At 38.1% G+C, this 17752-nt stretch overlaps 1 pseudogene; it reads right to left on the bottom strand.

Annotated features, from left to right (window-relative positions):
- Window positions 1-5556: 5556 nt before the first annotated feature.
- Window positions 5557-10558, bottom strand: LOC115754648 (annotated as a pseudogene).
- Window positions 10559-17752: the final 7194 nt, after the last annotated feature.

Below are 17752 nucleotides of genomic sequence, written 5' to 3'. Positions count from 1 at the left end.
TACTGCATGATATAGAAGAGATAAAGAGAGGCATTTGCTACATGGAAAAAGATTAACTCTATTACTCGCATTATGTTGCTTGAGTAACATAAAAAAATTTGATTTTATGCGTGAGTTCGGTCATTTTTGAAAATATCAAAGTCAATGGGAAATATAAAAAGTCGATTTTGGTTAGACATAGGTTACCAAATCGAGACAAATCACTATAAGGTTTAACGTTTATACGATGCCTTATGGGCAGAAGTGAACTGTAAGATGCATGCCACATTTTGACCGATGAGTAGCAAGTGCAAGCGGTAATCCGTTCTTTACCTCATAATTGTGTGCTTATGAAAATCCACTTAATCCACAATAAAGAGTAAAGACTTTTGAGTCGTCTTGAACTGGAGGTGGACTGCCTTCTAGCGGATAAACCAAAAATTGACATTTGTTATGCTGGTTTTAACTCAAATGGGGCCTATTGTTCCAAGCGTAAGCTTAAAAGTGGGTTTGAGAAGTGGAAGAGCAAGGAAACGGATTCTTTAGGATGTAAATCGAAGTTTAAATGACCTGGTCTTCTATCCTTGTGAAGGGAGGAAACACAAAAAGAACAAAAAGGAGAGATGTTCCTATTTGCTAGCTTTCAACGCCTGAAGCCACTAGATAGGGAAAGTTGGCAGAAAATTAGAAACCCCATTTCACCATAAAGTGGAACTTATCCTTCCACCACATTGGCACTTCATTGCTTCTCATCGAAATGCCAAGCTTATTGATCATCCTTCTTTATCCACTATTGGTATCCAGAATTCTCATGCAAACCTTGGAGCTACCTGGGTTAATTTTTTGGTCGATTTGTTTCACAGGGTTTATGCCCTTGGAACTTATATCAACAATGTCGTTGAGGCTCCCTAAAAGCTAGTTTTGACCCTAGTCTAAGTTAAAAAGCTCATGCATTATTTTATCAGCTCGAGAATCCTCATTTTGTTCTGATATGAATCATATTGCATTTCCTTTCTTATGCTACATTATTTTCTCAGGTCGAGAGAAGATTTTCTTCCATAGACTAGATGCTCAGGTTGATAGGATTGTTACAAGACCCTCTCTGTTCTTAATCAGAACCATGGGCAAGATCTCGGCCAGCCTTGCCCGGCGACAGTGAGGTCCAAATCTAGCCTATCCTCAATCAGACCCACAATCTGTCAGGAGCTCCATGGTGTATAGAAGGCAACAATGACTTGCCAACTTAAACGATGGCAATCTGGTCTGACCTCAATCTGCCAGAAGCTCGGACCCACAATCTGCCAGGAGCTCCAATGTGTACTCAAGGCAATAATGACTTACCAACTTAAGTGAGATCTAGGCTGACCTGGCCGTTGTTGGGTGAGCCCAGCTAGAACCTCACTAGATTTGGGCTGGTGAGGATGAACTCACCTAGCGACGGCGAGGCTTGTCCTCCTCAAGGGCCGATGGGGACGAGCTTCGCTTGGGGTTGGCGAGGTTAACCTCACCTGCAATTGCTTATGGACGTTCACCTGCCAAAAGAAAAAGAACTAGAGAGAAGAAAAAAAAAAGAAAAGAAAAAAGGAAAAATAACGTAAAAAAGGTAAAAAAATATGAAAATATTATGTCTTTCAATTGTCAGCGCCGGCTCGGTTGGTCAAATTTGGCCCGATAGACTGAATTGGCAAGATCACAAAAGGTTGAGTATTAAATCGAAAAAAAGTTATGATTGAATTGATACAATTGGAATAAATTAAAGACTTTTTAATAATTTTTTCCATGTAAAATTATAGCATCTCCAACGGATCACCATTTGGGGCGCAACGGACCCCATATAGACCACTTGTCTCTCTACCACTTTTACTATCACTACGGAGGGTGGGACGTAGGCCCTGTTTAGTTCAACATTTGACCAAGGGACTTTGAGAAAATACAAATACCTTTGGGCTAAATGCCTTTTTCAAAATACAAGTAGTGTTTGGTAAAATGTATTTTAAAAACACATTTGGAAAGCAATTTTGACGTAAATGTTGTTTGGTGAAAAATAAACTTTGTAAAGTATTTTCACTTTTTTTTAAAAAAAGCGGCGATGGTTGCGGGTGGAGGTGGGCGATGGGCGGCGGTCGGCGGGAGGGTGATGGTGGGCGGTGGGGTCCGGCGGGCGGGTGGCGGCGGGCGGTGGCCGGCTAGCGGGCAGTGGGCGGCGGCGATGGTGGGCGGCGACGACTGCGAGCGAACGGGCGGCGGCGGCGAATTGGGCGGCGGGCGGCGGGTGGGTGGGCGGGCGGCGGCAAGCGAATGTGACAAAGTTAAAATAAAAAAAAAATTAGTTGCATTTTGTAAAAATCCTTTACCCCAAAGTACCTCTAGAGGTACTTTGGGCTAAAGGACTTTAAAGAGCATTTGAGATGCAATTATATCTCTCCAAAGTGAGCCAAAAAATGAACCAAACACCATTTGCATTTGACCAAAGGATTTTAGAGCCCCAATACTCATTTACAATGTTGAACCAAATGGGGCTGTAGCGTTCAATTTATAGGGCTAAGAGATGCCTTTTCTTCCCAATTTGGAGTAATGCCCATACTTCTTTGTTTTGCAAAAAATAAAAAATCTGAAAATATTTTTCTACAAATCATTTGTATTGCTTACAAAATAACTAAATAAATAAGTAATATTTTCATCGTCGGTGAAAGTATTTAAATATAAATTGATATTGGTAATGAAATTATTTTCATTGACTAATTATTTTAGGGGACACGAGCGAACATAAAATATTTTTTAGATTATTTATTTTTTATAAAACAAATGGAGCCTAAATATACTAACTACCACTCATTGATTAATGTGATAGATATAAAATTGTCATAGTGAGTATCTATATACCATAAAACCAGCCTACTATCTTATATAATGGTTCCCTGTTTGTCTCGTCGATTAGTAACTTTCCAATCGGTACATGATTTTTATTTTAAATTTTCATCTGAAACATTATGTTGTGTTACGTGGATTTTTCATCACCTATTATATTTTGACTCATTATTTTCTTTTTTTAACTCATTTTCAAAAACTAGCTATTGTCCGAGCTTGTTGACAATCAAAATTATTAAATATTAAACCTAAAACCTTACATTGGTAAAATAATAAAAGCCCGATCCCACCAAGATGCTAGCAGCACAGAAAGGTAATTTAGAGCGAGTCTTTAAGAGGCTTTATTCACAACGTCAATTGAACGCATGTTACACCTAAATTTTAACAACCCATTTAAACATACACTACATACAAAATTTGGGTTCGACTCGACCCCAGAAAAAGAAAAAAATCAATAACGTGCATTCCCATTTCGTCAATAAGAGCGTCCCATTTTGCATCAAATTCGGTGGAAGATAATGTCAAATATGGAAATTGAGATGGGTACAAGTCAACGATTCAAACGATGGACAAACTTGTACAAGCTGGGAGTCGGATGAGGGCTGGAGATTTGATCGCATCCGATTATGTGCAAAAGTTGGAAAAGGTGCAACGAATATGGTCAAAAGACATTTGAATGGAGAGAACTTTGTGGAAAGAATCGTGACTGGGCTGGAAAAGATTGGAAACTAATCTGTGCGATCAACATATTATGCAATTAAAATAATGTGGCCATATGGCAAAATACATGGTCGTTGCCAATTTGTCCCGTGACAATTATTTTTTCATTAATTTATCATCCTCAAACATCAATGTGTCATTGATTTTAAATCTCAAAGAAATAGATCTGAAATATGCTCTAAAAGGATACACTTTGTTTTGAACATATTCTTTTGATACATTCTTCAACTATATAGTTTTGTGGTAGAATGATATAATATGCATTTAATTAAATAAAATGTATTTTTAACAATGAATGAAATGAATCACGTAATTTATACTATTCAATTAAGCTTATCAAACTGCGAAGAAGTTACATGCTTCAATGATACAACTTTTATTTAAATGATATAGTTTCCTTAATTCAACCAAATATAAGATTGAAATAAATGATGTAGCCTACTTAATTCAGCAAAAATTTGACAAAATAAATCTACAACTTGATTTATTTGGAACATAAGTATTTACATTATGCTGATTTTTACATTCTTCTTTAAAGGGAAAATGACACAAATGGTCCATGAACGTTGGCCTAATATGCAATGTGATCCCTGAATTTTTAATTTGATCAATGTGGTCTTTGAACTTTAACCCAACGTGCAATATGGTTTCTGAACTTTTAGTTTGTTCAATGTGATCTCCGAACTTTTGGAACATGTTCAACTTAGTCCTTGAACTATAAGAAAACGTTCAAAGTCATCCCTAACTTGAATCAATGGAAGGACTACATTGAACATCTTCATATAAGTCATGGACTAAGTTGAACATGTTCCAAAAATTCATGGACCATATTATTCAAATTAAAAGTTCAAGGACCACATTGTACGTTGAGCTAAAGTTTAGGGATCATATTGATCAAATTAAAAGTTTAGGAATTATATTGTACATTGGATCAAAGTTCAAGAACCATTTGTGTTATTATCCCTTCTTTTAAAATTGATTTATTTAAAGATATATAGCTCATATCCATTGTAGATACATTTCTATGAAAATAAAAAAGACAACAACTTATCTAAAATCCACTTAATTTGAAATTGATTTTGATAAATAGTTAAAAGAGAAGTTCAAAGGCTTTAATTTATCATTCTTCAACGACTTATGCTTCCAAAGTTACGGTTCAAATGGACTCTAAATAATGGAACGAGAGATGACCTCGAGTTTTGGCTCACCCATTAGGATTGACGGGAAATGTCATTTAACTAATGTAACACTGAATAAATAAATCAACATTCATTTAACACATCATCAATTCTGTTTTGTGAAAATTCCATTAGTTCCGGAAGATTAATTCGAAAAAAAAAATCTATTGTGTAAAAAAAAAGAGAATCAAATTTCTATGGAGTAAATAGGGAAAAGGGTCATTAACTTACTACATATGTACGCGCATAGTTGAATTCGTTTTAGCTTTCTCAAAGAACATCAAAGTAAGATAAGTGGAAAAATCGAACTTCCTACTAAATTATTGTAGAAGTTAATGGCTATCAATTTACGCTTTTTATTAGACTGCATTTATAATTAGGTAATTACATATTTGCCAACCATATGTGATTAATTACTAACGACCTCTTTATACATTCAATGAATCCATTTTAATTTTTTTTAGCAAACACCAGTGACGGATAATTAATTTTTTTTTAATCTAATTAATGTAAACGACAAAGTAAACTTTCTTATATTTTTGTAGTTATCGATTCTTAAGTAGCACAAAGCGGCCCCATACAAAATTCACACAATTCAAATCAAGAGACGATCGCTCCAGAAGAACAGAATATAAATAAAATCAAAGGACAACTATAGAATTATTCTATTGGATAGCCCACCATCAGACTTCAAAGGTAAATACATTGTGTTCTTGAATGCAATATGGACAGTCTGCTCAGCACTCGCGCCAGATTTACATTTTATGTGACTTCATGAATGTCAATAAAACAGAAGAAAAAGTGGAATCTGTATTCAAGTAAATATGTAAATTGTGTATGCACAAGTTTTACTTTACCTTGACTCCTTCAGTATTTTCATGAACAGATTACGCATGTAGATAACTTTGTTCCAGTACTCCCATATGAAGTTATGCACGAGAACTTTCTTAATCTGTTCGAGGTAATTGTAGAACGAAATTTAAAAGATCCACGCTTTTGAAGACGGTCATCTCGCGACAATGCCAAACGAAGCAACAAGCAAGCTCATAAGCCACATCATTTTGTATGATAGAATTCCGGTAGATGATGGGGACGCGGGTTCCGACGCTTGAGCACCTTGAGAAGGATCGCTAGTTTCCTATCAGAAAAAAACCAGGAACAAATTGATTTCACTAAGTGTGCCGCTAATGTCGTCGGGTTTCAACTTTTAGAGATTACAAAACTTGAAAACACAAGGAGAAATTTGTCACCAAATACAGTCGGCTGTGTACGAGATGTTGCAAAAGAAATAAAGAAGTGAATGGCCCTCGTGTTGAACAACAAATGGAACTAGAGATGCAATAATTTCATGACACAGAAAGAAATATTTAAACGACGAAACTATGGTTTAGAGAATCACTTTTGTGGCAGGAGAACATAATCCAGGCTGTCGCACGATGAATATCTGATCGCCTGGTTTGTCTTCCTTGTAGGCATCCTGATTCCTATGCCAAGTCCATAATGCATGTGTTGAATTCACAACCTACGAAGGAAATATAGCAAAATTTGCTAAGTTGAAGTACGATGTTAGCAAGGTGCGGTCAAAGAAAGTGATATGAACATTTGTAATTCATGGCGGTCATTCTCCGGAATCAAATACCCGTCCATTGATTCGACCTGAAATAAACTTCTCTCAACTAAAAGAAGAAAAAGGGCACTTAAATCGTCTAATCCAACTACTCTGATTCAAACTTACACTGAGCTTATTGATGTTTAATATGGAATTCATAGGAGAAGATGCTTTGGATAGTGAGGAGACAAGGATGACTGCATCTGTTCAGCTGAGGAAGCATTTTAACATGGCAAAGGGCACTTACTGCAGCAAATTGGAGCAAAGCTCAATAAAAATCGCTGTGGCATCTACAATATGACATGCCTACAATGTTTTATGTAGACTAAGTGTGAAAAAGGTGCATGGCCTAACAATTGACAACCACACCTCGAGTATTCCATGTCCGAAGCTGCTCTCTCTGTAAGCACTCCACTCAGGTTGCTTGCTCCAGCAGAATTTGCCTTTGGCGGGGCCAGAGGAGAAATTCAGAGGACACAACCCTCCGAACTCAGGCTTGTTGTCCTCAGGTTTAGGACACTTTCCAGGGTCATCTGCAAAATCGACGTTGACCTTCTCGATATTGCCACCATCCCCGATTGTTATGTATACAGGACCACAGGGGTCCAGTGTATAGTTGTAGACTCTGTTCATCCTCTCATATGCATGCACCTGTGAACCAAAAACTATATATCATGCAACTAACTAATAATTATAAAGAGGAAGGTAGTGGTATGTCCACATAGTGTTGTTTCTTCCATTTGAGTTTTATATAAACGTAATCCAAGACTCAAATTCTCCTCTCTTGCCACTTTGATCTGTGTCCTAATTTTCTAATCTTTAGGCTGGCAGATTGCAATACATAATGAAAGGACATCATGGTGAAATATTAATATCAGGGTTGTCTGAGAAGAAGCCGTGTCTGGTAGTAGAAAGTGAACATGTTGCTTGTCATATATGGGCATCATATGCACTAGCTCTGGTTTCAGTTCATCCTTGTCACAACCTTCAAGATTATAAAGTTAAAATGGGCATCCCTATCCGAGACTAAATACCAAAATTCACAGGGGGTGAAAGCATCGCAACGCCGTCATGACCATCATAAGTTCTTTCCTCCTCCTCACGCAGGACAATAAGTGCACAGATCACAAGGGAAAGGAGCTTAAAGTTTCAAAGTGCAAAAACTTTAAGCTTCCTCATGTTATGTACTTACATGGCCATTGAACGCAATATCGACTTTGTATTGATAAAGAAGAGCTTCCATTTCTTGCCTCATGCATTCAAACTCCTGATAATGGGAGTTGTAGCTATTGTACCATGGTGGATGTCAAGCAGCAACCACCCATGGGGTTAAACTGCGATCCACTCGATGCAAGTCATCCATCAGCCACGAATACTGAGCACCTGGAAGGGCGAAATTATGTCAAACCAATGTCAGGAGATAAAAAGTTATAAATCATCCATCAGCAGTGTGCATGGCTCTTCTTCATACTGTGACTAAGTGGCAATGTGTAACACAGGATTTAGTCATGTACCAGTTATGTTGTAGTCGACATAGGCTCTGAGCATAACAAAGAATACTCCTCCAGCATTGAAGGAGTAGTAGAAACTGCTGTTGGAACGACTCTCCTCCGAGGGAACGGCAAATCTTGTTAGGTAAGATTGGAAGGTGATCCCATCAACTTGGGGCTCAATCTCGTAGTTGCCTTCTATGACCATCATAGGCACTCTCGATGTCAATGGCTCCATGAACCTGAAATTGAAATTAATTCGTCATTGGCGCATTCAAACAGGGGAGTCGCAAGAGCATTGTTATGTGCAGCAGCAGAGACCATAAAAATGGACGGCCATACCAAAATACCCCCGCCATTCTACATCTGCCTCAATCTGCATACAATGTGGATGATCGTACCAAATGATCATGTATAAAAAACAGACAAACAAGGAAATACTCATGCCGATATAAAACTATCAAGTGTGACCTACATCTTAGACATGGTATTCATATTGGTGCAGCAATGTTTGGTCTTCCCTACTTCAAATTGATTAGCAGTTGCACCATGATGAAGATGCTTCATTTTAAGCTTGCATCACAAACTTTTATCATCTTATGACTCAATGCATACACGACAGAATATTCGACTGATGAAAACGAACCCATGAAGGATGTGAAGGCGCGGAGGGTTTACCTTCCCCAGCCATCCCAGCGAGGTTGATATGTCTCCCTAATGGGTGCATTTGGGAACGAACAAGAGAAGCATGAAGCGCCTTGTCCCCCAGTGGTGAGATACTGGTTTGCATAAGTCAAGTCTCCAACCATCAAAACCAAGGCTGGATCATTCTTGATCACATGATCTATGGTTGTCGAAGAATTGCTCGTGAGACCTAAATCTCCGATAACGGCTATACGACTGGGATATGCATTTGGACTGGATGAGGGCATGGTCTTGAAGGAATATTCGCCGCTCATAGCTGGAAGAGAACTGTCACCGCACTTAAAATAATAAGTCATACCAGCTTTAAAACCTGCAAAGGGAAAAAGAAAATCAGCAGAGCAGGCAATAAGTAATTTAAAATGTTATGAGCAAACTACTGTTAATCTGGTCAAAACTTAATGTTTGGTGGAGGGTGAATTGATAAGCATAGAGATCAATCTCTCTTCTATGTGATTGGACTTTTATAGTAAAAGTGTTTTTTCCAGATTCTTCAAGCTAATAATTGCAGTGAGCACCAGCAGGCAGAGTACTAAAGACCACTTATGAGCTTTCTTCTTCTTGAAGAAAATCATTTTGCCGAAAAAGTACTCTTTGTTAGGTTTCTTCTCATAGTGAATGAACGAATTAACGTTTTTTACTTCTCATAGTGAATGAACCAATTACAAAAATCAATGATAATAGGCAATATAATAAGCAATTACAGTGAAGCTTCTTATGCCCTTTAAAGCGTCTACCTGCAGATACCAGTTGAATTCACTTGAAAAGATGCTCCTTAGACCATCTCAGATGATGCCATGTCAGTATACAAAAATTTCAGATGTGAGGGTAAATTCAAAACTAAAGTGAAATTGACTACAGTATATGAAGGAATCTGTCGCTTACAATTCAGATAATGTTTCCCCCTGGGTTAGGAATGAGATTTAAGTTATGAAAAAGAAATCGAGAACCTTGTACCGCGTTTCACCAATTACCGGTTTACCTTCGAGTCTGACATGATGAATAATACCAGAGGTGTAATTCAAGAGCCCCTCGAACGGGTATAGTTGACTGTAGACAGCAGACCTGCCATCTCGCTGGCTCGTGTACTTCCCACCCTCCGTACCATACCAGACCTCACTAGCCACCCACGACGGATCGAGTGGAGTCACATTCTTGCCAATCTGAGCATCCCCTTAAAAGACACAGATCAACTCATTAACCTGACCAACATCAATAACAATTTCAACTTCTTAACACAGAAATACATTTCACTGACCACCCCTGTAATCGATGAATTCATATGCAACCCACCCCATAAGGTGGAAATGCAATTATGACTTGGTCGTCACAATAGTCCATTACGCATAGGACGAAATGCATCATGATATTGAGAGAGAGGCAGAGACAAAGACAGAGAGAGATAGAGAGCTAACACATATTCCTAATTTCCAAGAACTGTTAGTACCATACTTGATACTTGTACATATACCTCAAGCTCGACCACTCTGATTTTACAGACCTAACAGAACAACAAGATGGTGAAGGAAATTAATTACCTGTGATCCAAGAGACCCACATGGAGCTAGGACCGGTGGACAGCGGGAGCGAGATCTGCTCTGGGAACGAGGAAGTGACGTTCTTCTTGAGCCTCGGGTGATCCATGGGCAAGTCGTCGCTGCCCAAGCGGAGGGACGGGTCGAAGCCGCGCGTGATGGGCTCGAACGGACCCTCGAGGGTGGTGGGTATCGCGCCGCCGCTCTACCCCATCACGGCGATCGTGGCCGCCGCCTGCGCGAGGACGAGAATGGCAATCAAACGCGTCAGCGCTTTACGGGCTCCCATCGCTTTGGATTTTCTTGTTCTGCCCCTGTTTCGACAGCGTTACTGTTGGGAAAAAACAGAAGGGTACTGACAGTCTTCATAGGAGCTGATTCGGAGAGGTCGAGGAAGTGGAAGGCTTGGGATCAGAGACATAATATGCCTTGGTTTGGTGAAAAATGCCTGTTTTGGTTTGGTGCCGTGTGGTTCGCAGTTGCCGGTATATACATGACCGGTTCGGTGGAACCGCCGGTTCCGGTTCAGGAACCGGCGGTCCCGGTTCCACGAAAAGGTGGAACCGGAACCGGCCGTGTATACTTCCGGTTCCGGGCCGGTTCCGGTTCCGGTTCCGGTTCCGCTTCGAAACCGGCGGTTCATTCCGATTCCTTTTTTAATATTAATTTTTAAAATAATAAATAATAAAATAAACATAATAAATTATAAATTATAAAATACAATTAAATTGTACATTATAATAAAATATGAGGAAAAAAAAAAAGAGGAGGAATGGGCTTGAACTTAATGAATTATCATTAAGCGCCTACATATCTTCTTGGGGATAGAAGAATCAAAGCTCATGTAGTTCTTTTACCTTTGAGAACCCCAATTTACCTCATCGTCAATCGTCGCTACCCGTTGTGGTACCGGTGGCGGTGGTATCTCCAACATCATCGCTAAAAAATTCGTGTTCACGATCTAACTCTTGGTGTCGATATTTCGCCCTCGTCCAATCGCCGACACAAACTTGAGCTTCCACAGAGTCCGGGCTTAATCTTGAACGGCGAGAGTCCAAAATTAATCCTCCAAGACTAAATGCTTGTTCAACCGCAACCGTTGAAGAAGGGGTTGCTAATATCCGACGAGCGATGAGGGCGAGAACTGGATAATCGATTTGGTGACTCTTCCACCACTTCAGGATTTCAAAATCAGTACTATGTTACGCATCACGAAACTCAAATTGAGTGGTTAAATATTTTTCTAATTCAGAAATACTACATGTTGCTCATTTTTGTTTTTTTTTTTTGCCTACTCTTAAGCATATTATACCCTCTACTAAGTGAACTACCACCTTCGCTATGTGAGACAGTAGATTGTAAAGATCCAAAATCACTTAAACCATATCTACTACAAAATTCTCCATATAATGCTATTATAGATTCTTTAACATCTCTTAGTATATTTGAAATATTTATTGAATCTTCCAAATGTAAACAATCGTGATAATACACATTCAAATAATCTTGTAAACCGTCTAATTTAATACGTGGATAAAAAACAATACCAACTAAATAGACAAGAGGAATTTGCAAATAATAATGCAACCATTTTTCTCGCATTACTAAAATAGTTCGACCTAATTCGGTATCATTTTCATATTCACTAAAAACACTATCAATATTAACACACTCTATTAAAAATAAATGCGTTGTAGGATAATAAATACCATATAAAGTCTTAGTAGCATCATTAAAAAATTTCAAAATATCTAAAATTTTCTTGTAAACGTCCCAATGTTGAGAAAGTAAAGTAATTTCGGGAATATTTTGTGAAATAAACATACATAATAAATCTTTATATTCAAAAGTTTGCCGAAGCAACTCGTACGTAGAATTCCAACGAGTCGGAATATCTTTTGAAAATCTTCTTGCCCTTCTCCCATTTTGTTTACAAAATTTTCCCCATGATTTCATACAATGGGGACGACTCCATAAAAATTTAATTGCACTCTTTATTGGGGCGATAGAAGTGTCAAGAGTTCGTAAACCATCTTATACACATAAATTTAAAACATGACAAGTACATCTAATGTGAAAAAATTGTCCGCCAAAAGTGGGTTTGCAAATATTTTCTAATTCGGGAATAGAAGCGGTATTTGCGGCGGCATTATCAAAACCAATTGAAAATACTTTATTTATTAAATTATATTCTTCTAAAACTTGCCAATTATTCTATAAATATTATGAGCCGAATGTCTTTCATCAAAAACTCGGAATGCAATAAGTCTTTTTTGAATCGTTCAATCGTCACCTATCCAATGACACGTGACACCCATATAAGAATGAATTTGCCAAGGATCACTCCAAATATCGCTACCTATATGCACACGTCCATTGAATTCCGCAAAAAATTTTGCTAAAGATTTTTTTCCTTTTTTATAAAGATGAAAAACTTCGCGTTTAAGAGTATTTTTTGGAATAGTTGGCGCTTGCGGAACCAACGTAGTATTTATCAAATATTTCATATTAAAATTTTCACCTGTATTAAACGGAGCATGATCAAGGGCAACACATTCACCTAATGTTTGTTTATAAAGTGCTTCAGTGAAACGAAATATAGGATGATGATTAGAAGTGGCGTACCCGGAAATTTGTTGTTGCGTATTGTCGATCCTCGCTTGCGTTGGATGTTTTTTCGTCAAATGCCAACGGAATGTTCCGTAACCGTCTCCTTTCGTAAATTTATATGTTTGTGAACAATATTTACATTTTATATTATACTTACCTTCGCCTTCATCACGTACCTTGTCGAAGTGTAGCCACAAGTCGGATGTATTATCTCGGCCCTTCCGTTCCGGCTCATTTGTCGTTGATGTTTCTTCGACACCGGTGAGAGGATGAAGACTTTCTTGTGTTGGGATGTGCTCGACGTTCGGAATCGGGATATAGTTGATATTATTGTCGTCGTCTTCCCAACTTGCATACTCACGAAGATCATATTCAGGAATGGGATACTCGGAATCTCCCATAGTCATCTTGCCCTTGTCAGCATTTTTGCTTCAACTTGCCATTTTTGAGAGAATTGATCGGAAATTCGATTGAGAGAATTGAGTCGGGATTGAGAGAATTGGGAGAATTTGAGCGATTTGAGAGTATTTCAGAGAGAATTCGAGAGATTGTTCAGAGAATTTGTGACAAAAATGAAAGGGGGAGCATATGTATTTATAGGCAAGAATTATTTTTAATTATTTTTTTTTCCCAACGGCCAAATTGGCCGTTGCACGTTGGCAACGGCCCAAAGGGGGGAGGGGAGGGGGGCCCCGGGGGGAGGGGCGGTGGCGGGCCCGGGGCAGAGAGCCCAATGGCTCTCTGCCCCCCGGGCTCGCCTTTATTTTTTTTTTAACGATTCCGAACCGGCCCGGAACCGGTGGGCCCGGTCAACGGGCCGGTTCCGGGCCGGTCAACGGGCCCAAATGGCACCCTCTAGTTGCCGGTGCCTATTGGCCATGTTTTAACGCGTCGTCAAACCTCACGCCGATGTGCCCGCCTCCGTCTCTCCATGAACAATTGAGAAAATGGTCAAATAACGCCCGACCCCTCTCGGGTCGGATGTCCCAAGGGAGACAACGGATTGCAAGCAAAGCCGGATATCCTCCGGCGAGATTGCGTTAATGCTCCGGTTTTGTTGATGGCAACTTGATTTTTTTTTAATTTGTTATTAATTGATTACGGATGATCCAAAAAATGAAAATCTCAATTTTTTGGGTCGATACCACCAAAAACTCTAAATTAGTGTACTTGTGCCACATCATTTACAGACTAATTTTTGTGCAACAAAAAAAAGATCAAATTGGTACATTTATGTCATATTTACCACCAAACTTTGGTACCGGTGGACCGATTTAGGTAAATATGATACATGCTAGGGATAAGCATAATGGATTGATCGAACCGGAATTGCCCGGATCAGCCGGATTGGTCCGTTTCCTAGAGGCTTTGGTCTAGTTCCATAAATTGGAAACCGGTTACGGTCGGTCCGATTCCCAATTCCGAGAGGCAACTAGACCGCCTAAGTGTCTTTTAATTATTTGTTTACTTCTTAAATAAAAATGTAGACTTAATTTAACCTCCTTCTTTACTCTTCCATACATCTAATCTTTGTGGATGAGAAGAAGGATTGGTAGACCTTAGCTTGACAAAAAGGATGGGTAGCCCAAGTACTTGTAGCAAGTAATTCTCTCTTAGTGTGTCTCATATTTGACGTGGGACACAAAAGAGAGAAAGACTTGCTATGTGCGATACTAAAAAGATAATTGTCATTCTCTCTTTAACGTCCCACATCAACCATAATTCTCATAGCAAGTTTATAACAAATTATTCTTTCTTTTTATTGTCTCTTTATTGTCCCACATTGACCATAAGACACAATGAGAGAAGAACATGCCATAACATGGCACATATAATTCATTTATTTTAGTTTTCGATCGGTTGCATTAGATCACCAGGGACCGGACCGTCTGGTCGGGTCCTCTTTCCTCGGTTCTTGAGGGTATCGGACCATGCTCACTCCGAATACATGCATATCATTTTGGGGTTTTTGATAAAATTAATCCTAAATTTTTACACCCCAAACTTGTACCACCTACCCAAAATAACTTCCGTTCGACTATCGTCATACAGCTACGAAACATCCCACATCCACTTCTCAATTGTGCTCCGGATGCATACTTCACGACTCTTGATATTTATGAGAAAGAATATCTTAAAAATTATAAACCCATTGCATTGATACCAATTTAATTCTAAATCTTTCAATTGGATCAATGTAGTTCTAAACCTTTTTGCATTGGTACCAATTCAGTCCATCCAGCCAATTTATGCCAAAAATTGCTTAGTTGGACGTTAGCTATCCCGCATGGCCTAGTTGGCACTAACGTGAACATATTTTAAAAATTTTTTTTTAATTATACTTTTCATTATTTTTTGTTCTTTCACTTTGGTTGACGCGGTTATCGGCATCCTACCCTTGCCTACCACTGATTGAGGGCAGCCAACCCTTGCTGACCATTGGCAAGGGCCACCTCGCCCATGGCCACGAAGGCCTAGGCCTCTTCAAGGTGGCCCTTGCTCAAATCTGGCGAGAGCCGGCAAGGCCTCGCTAGCCAAAGTGAAAGAGAAAAATAAAAAATGGCTAAAAAATTCTTAAAAATAAAAAATTTATTTTAGCAAAAACATATATTAAAAATATATCAACGTTAGTGTGAGCAATGTCCACGTCGGCATGAGTCGTGCCATATAGGACGATCGCGTCTACATCAACATTTCTGGCTAAAATTAATCGGATGGACTGAATTGGTACCAATGCAAAAATGTTTACGACTAGATTGATCTAATTGAAAGATTTAGGACTAAATTGGTATCAATTCAATAATTTCTAAACATTTTTGATATTTTTCCCAATATTTATCATGTTAACCAATTAGTGTGATCATTAAAAAAAAACATTTGGGGTCTCGTCCAGCAAGCTTGCTCGAGAAGCGGGTTGACCTTAAAATAAGGTTCTGTGCATCATTTCTAAATTTCTAATGAATTATGTAGCTTTTACTAAAATAATGAAATATCAGTAGCTTATGAATACACAATGATGTAAACATGTCTGGCGAGGTGGAACCTCACCCGAGGCGGCCAACGCTTGAGCTCGGCAGCCTTGGGCAAGCTCGGGCCTCGCCGGCCTCGGGTGAGCAAGACTAAAAAATGAAAAATAGTTTCTTTTTGGCCAAAAAAAATGGAAAATAGTTGAAAATTTTGAATTTTTAAAGAGTGAAGGAGTGCACGGAGGAGAACGTGTTGGGGCTGGGGGAAGAATGATAATGTAAAATGAATTCCTCTTTTTAAAGAGAGGAAAACATTTTTCCTACTTTTACAAGTGTTTTTTTCATTGACTGAAAATGTTTTTCTTAATTAGTTCATTTTATGTGAACCAAATGTTGAATTTCGTGAAACAAATGGAGCCTTAATGTGGTATTTAGTGTTCTTTAATTTATGCTTTATAGAATTTCAAAGCCTCATCATTTGTTTGTTTTAGACCCGTCAAATGGGTGGGTCAAGTCGGATCATAAAATAGTCCGATTTATAATAGACCCATTTAACTTATTTATGTCCCATTTATTGCAAAATAAATCTAGTGACACATACCCCAACCGAGCCATACATAGCCCATACCTAGACACATCAAACAGGCGAGTCGGGTTGGGTTTGGGTCAGGTCATAAATGGCCCATCCCAATTTGACACATTAACCCATTTATGAACCATTTATATATAATGCAAATTTTTAGACCCATACCTAGTATATATATAGATAAATATATATATATTTATCTATAAAAAAATATGTTACAAAAACATTGGACAATTTTTATAATTTTAAAAAACTTTTTTTCTGTATTTTTTTTCTTCCAAGACTAGCGAGGGTCCGCTCGACACTTGCCAACCATAGGCAAGGGCCGGTGACCCTAGTCAAATTTCAGAAAAAAGAAGAAGAGATAAAAGTATAAAATAACTAAAAATAAAAGATTAGAAAAAGTATTCAAAAGAATGACATATCATTAATGGGTTTATTTAACTAATACTTTTGATAAGCTAAATGGGTTGACTCAACTAATAACATTTATAAGTTAAATGGGTTGTAAATGAGTTCAAAGACAAACCTATTTACAACCTACGTACAATTAAGCTTACATCTCAAAACCATTAAGAAACCATTTATTAGAACATGATTGGCCCATTTATGACCCATCTCATTGAATATAGGTTAAAAGTGGATTACCTCTACCGATACTCGACCTAACACATATTTCTAAACCACTTTCATTTTTAATCCAATCTAGAAAAACTGATATCCAAATTGAAGCGAGAGTGAATGACCGCGAGATTGAGTGAGGGAGAGGGAGAATGAAGAGAGAGTCATATAGATGGGCTCGGTCTATGTAAATTGTAAACTCATTTACGATCAATTTATGACCTATTTAATACTCATATTATGTTTAAATTCTTTTATGATACATTTGTTGAATATAACTAATCAATAAAGCAACTGAGCATTAAATGGATTTATGACTCATTTTGGTAGGTCTAGTTGTTTATCAAAATGATTTTCATGAGAGAATTTTCCAAACTTCCATTTGTTTGGTTCATTGAAAGTGGATAAACAAAAATTGTGATCAAGAAAAACAACCATACTTGAAATTGAAGAAAATGATATCTCTGTCCTAAAAAGAATAAATTGTTTTCCCAAACTCTTTTCCCACATGCATGCTCACAGAAGACTTCAATCCTACTAATTATTACTCCCCCTCAATACCTTCTATACTTTTTTTTTATAAGCGTTAAATATTTCGGAGGTGTATTGGACTGAATGATTATTATGTCATGTGATGTTTCACTCGGCTTTGTGACTCGTAGTTTTGTAAAATAGTATGGAATGTGTTTGTGGAGATGCCAATAGAGGATATTTTTATCTTTAATTCTACCATGAATTTTTCTTTTTTCTTTCCTTTGTCTTTCCAGTCGGATGCTCGGTGTGCGATCACACGGTTACTTTTATAGAATCGAGAGCCATTTTCACGTGAAGTTTTATGAGCACTAAGAGATTAAGTGTGTTTATTATTCGCATTTTTTTTTATATCTG

The sequence above is a fragment of the Rhodamnia argentea genome, chromosome 1 (assembly GCF_020921035.1).
Source record: "Rhodamnia argentea isolate NSW1041297 chromosome 1, ASM2092103v1, whole genome shotgun sequence".
In the NCBI taxonomy this organism is placed as follows: domain Eukaryota; kingdom Viridiplantae; phylum Streptophyta; class Magnoliopsida; order Myrtales; family Myrtaceae; genus Rhodamnia; species Rhodamnia argentea.
This window is presented reverse-complemented; position numbering and strand designations above follow the sequence as displayed.